Raw genomic sequence first — 3,808 nt, 5'->3', positions numbered from 1 at the left:
TGCCTAAAGTGTGTCCTCTCTCCCCATCCCGAGGAGGAGGAGGAGGTGCAGGACGACAAATGCACGCGTGTTTCCTCGGCTGTCCGAGCTGGAGTCGCTGCCAGCCCTGCTGCGGATTGCGGTGCTCAGGTCTCGGATGCCACCTCCTGGCTTTCCTGCTGAACTCTCCATGTGGTGACAGCGCCGACCGGGAGCGCATTTCTCATCCCACATCCCAAAAAACAGCGCCGTTAAAGCCTGCCTGGCTCAGAGCAGCTTTTGATATTTGTGGAGCTGACCGTGTACCAAAAAACAGCGCCGTTAAAGCCTGCCTGGCTCAGAGCAGCTTTTTGTTCTTTGTGGAGCTGACCATGTGTTTTTTTAACGCGATGGAGTTACCCCCTGTAATTAATGACCCTGAGGATCCCATCGCAGCAACACCTTGAGTCCCAAGGCCTCTCTGGGATGTCCCCATCCCTTTGGGGGTGGGACCTGTCCCCCCTCACCTTTCCCTAACAGTTATTTTTGGGGTGATTTTGTTACATGATCCCCGTGGTATCCGCTGTTTATCGTTGTTGGGATGCCAATTCCAAGTCCGTACAGACTCGTTGCTGGGTTGGGGGATCATTCAACAAGCAGATATTTGGCAGGGGGAGAGCAGAGGTGTTTTTGGAGCTGTGAGTGCAGTGATATCCAAGCAGAACTCCTGAGAGGGGGCACTGTGCCACAAGGAATCGTGAGGCAGCCAGAACGCTGTCTCCTCCCTGCCTGGTGTCCATCATTCCCAACCTCTTCCCGCCCTCCTGGTGATATTTCAGGCCTGGCTGAGCCTGCTTGTACACCTGCCAGCCCAGCCTGCCTCTTCCAGAGGTGCTAACGAGTTCATCCATCGTTGTACACCTCAGACAGTCATTTTATCTGCCCCACAGATGTGTGATGCTGCCTGACCACAGAGACTGCTCCTCACCCTCTGGGGGTGGACAACACATATTTGCCTGGGGAATCCCAGCAACATTGCATGAGATGCAGCTTCTTGCCACAGATCAAATCCACAGCTTCGGGCCCTTCCTGACATTGAGGGGCTGGAGCATGTCCAGGGAAAGGAATGGAGCTGGGGAAGGGGCTGGAGCAGCAGGAGCAGCTGAGGGAGCTGGGAAAGGGCTCAGCCTGGAGAAAAGGAGGCTCAGGGGGCACCTTCTGGCTCTGCACAACTCTTGACAGCTGGGGGGAAGTGGACTCTGCTTCCAGGGAACAGGGACAGGATGAGAGGAAAAGGCCCCAAGTTGTGCCAGGGGAGGTTTAGGCTGAGGGTTGAGGAAAATTTGTTCCCTGAAGGGGTGACCAGGCATTGTAAGGGACTGCCCAGGGAGTAGTGGAGTCACCATCCCTGGAACTGTTGAAAGATGTGGGAATGTTGGTTTAGTTGTGGCAGTGCCAGGGAATGGATGTACTCAATGATCTTAGAGGGCTTTTCCAGCCTTAAAACTTCTGCGATTCAAGGAAATCAGCAGGGAGCAGTAGCTGCTAAATCCTGCTGCAGGATGGAGCTGGGGCTCTCTGAGACATTTCCCCACAGCTGTGGCCGTTGTTCTCTGCCTGATGGACAAACAACAGGCAAGTCATCAGTGATGTCCAGAATGATCTCCAGCTGTGTCAGGCTTCAGCCTGAGAGAGGACAGGAAAGGGGACAGTGGCAGCAGGGCTGGCACAGGCCAGCAGATGGGAATTGCTGGGGTTTGATCCTTTACAAAAGCCTTTGAGTTGTTCTTCGTCGCATTTTCCAGAGAAATGGGTGAAAGGCACTGACATGACTGAGCTGCATCCAGGGACCCTTAACCATCAGCAGAGGTGTGTGGGACACGAGAGGAGCATCAGCGCTGTGGGATGTCCCTGCCCCAGAGACAGGAGCTCCTGTGACCAGCACATCACTGGTGAGTGCTGGTGTGAGATGCCCTGGACCCCTTCCTCCCTCTCTGGCTGCAGCAGGGACAGAGTTTTGGATCTGCCTCCCTGGCTGGCTGTGAGCCTGTCTGATCACCTCCAACGGGAGCAGTTTATCCAGCACAGCCATGCTGAGAGGCCCTTTTGCACCACAACAGCTGGATTTTCTATTCCCAAAGTGTTCCTTGCCTCGGTGCCCAGACCACACACTGTGGCAGAGCACAGCATGCTCAGGAGAAGAGAGTCCAAAAGCTCCAAGATTTATCTTTTGTCCCACCTTCTAAACAAGGAAAAGACGAGTTTTCAGTAAAGTGTAAAACAAAAGCATGACAAAAGCAGCCTTTTCCCCTATATTTTTTCCAGCCTCAGTGTCATCTTCTCTATTCCCTGGCAGGTTTATCCTTTGGCTATTGTCTGACATGCCCAGGCAGCACAAGGACCAAAGGTGCCACGGATCTGCGCCCTTTCCCTGGTGATGCCAACAGCTCACACCCCACCCAGAGCTTCCCTGCACCTCGAGCTTCGTCCTGTCTGGTGATGTGGATATTTTGGGGACACCCCGTGTCCCCAAACCGCCTCCAGGGCGTGTTTTTGAGCAGGAGCAGCCGGGGGGGCCGGGGCAGGGCACACCGCATGGGGACCCTCGCAGCAGACGTGACCTACTTTAGAGTCTCGGTGTAAAAGCTTCCTAGAGCCGGGCGTAAATTATTCATGGCCTGGCCATGTTAATGCATGTGTTAAAGGCTTTCAAAAAAAATAATAAAATAAAACAACCAAACCCGAGCAGGATAAAGTCTGCTGTATAATTTAAAGCCCTGCGCGCTGCTCTGCGGAGTGTTTCCACTCAGGTGAGCAGAGCTGCGAGATGCGGGCAGGGCAGGAAGGGCCGGCCCGCTGGAGCCGGGACTGGGGCTGGAGCGGGATGCAGGCAACACCCCGGGCGGGGGGAATATCCCCTGGGAAGGGGCTGGAGCGGGATGCAGGCAACACCCCGGGCGGGGGGAATATCCCCTGGGAAGGGGCTGGCAGGCCGGCTGCGGAGCAGGCCGCCCGCAGCCCCACAGCGAGTCACTTCCCGGAGCAGCAGTGCTGCTCCAGTCCATTCCCAGGCACGGGCCGCTATTTTTAGACCTGCCTTTTTTTCTTTTCTTTTTTTTTTTCCCCTTGCTTTCGTTCAGCGCTGCCCTGGAAGGCCTGGGGAGAGAGGAAAACACTGATCCCTGGGTTGGGAAGCTGCGTGGGAGGGCTCTGGAGAGCCCCAGCGCGGGGTCAGCGAGCCGGGCCATGGGGAGCCGTGAGGCGCAGCAGGGAGAGCCCCTGGCTCCAGGATGGAGATTCCCACCGGGACCAGCAGCCCCTGGCTCCAGGATGGAGATTCCCACCGGGACAAGCAGCCCCTGGCTCTTGCCCGGAGATTCCCACCGGGACGAGCAGGCCCCAGCCCGGGCCTGCATTCCCAGCGCCGCCTCAGCAGGTACAGATAAGGCACAGGAAGGCTGGAGCAGGGCAGGCGCACAGGGAATGCTCCAGCCATGGGGAATGTTTGCCTTCTATGGAGATCTCCTTCTGCACTGCTGGCACGGAGGAGAGGCCTCAGCCTCCACAGGCGCTGGGAGGGGGAACAAAAACATCCAGAAGAGCTCAGGGCTGCCCTGGCAGAGGCCTCCGGCAGAGCTCACAGCCCCAGCCCCCCTCGGCACATGCCCACCCAGGCAGGGCTTGCCCTGCTCCCTGCAGGATGGGGAAGAGCCCAGCTCCTGCTCCTCAGCTGCATCCCGAACCAGCCCGCATCCTTCCAGCCTGGGAAACGGGAGCAGGGAGGGGCCAGGCCAGCCCTGAAGCAACCCACACCATTCCCACAAGAAAACACCCATGACCACAGAAAAAG

This window comes from Passer montanus, unplaced genomic scaffold (genome assembly GCF_014805655.1).
Source record: "Passer montanus isolate IOZ18808 unplaced genomic scaffold, ASM1480565v1 scaffold5, whole genome shotgun sequence".
NCBI classification, from domain to species: domain Eukaryota; kingdom Metazoa; phylum Chordata; class Aves; order Passeriformes; family Passeridae; genus Passer; species Passer montanus.
This window is presented reverse-complemented; position numbering follows the sequence as displayed.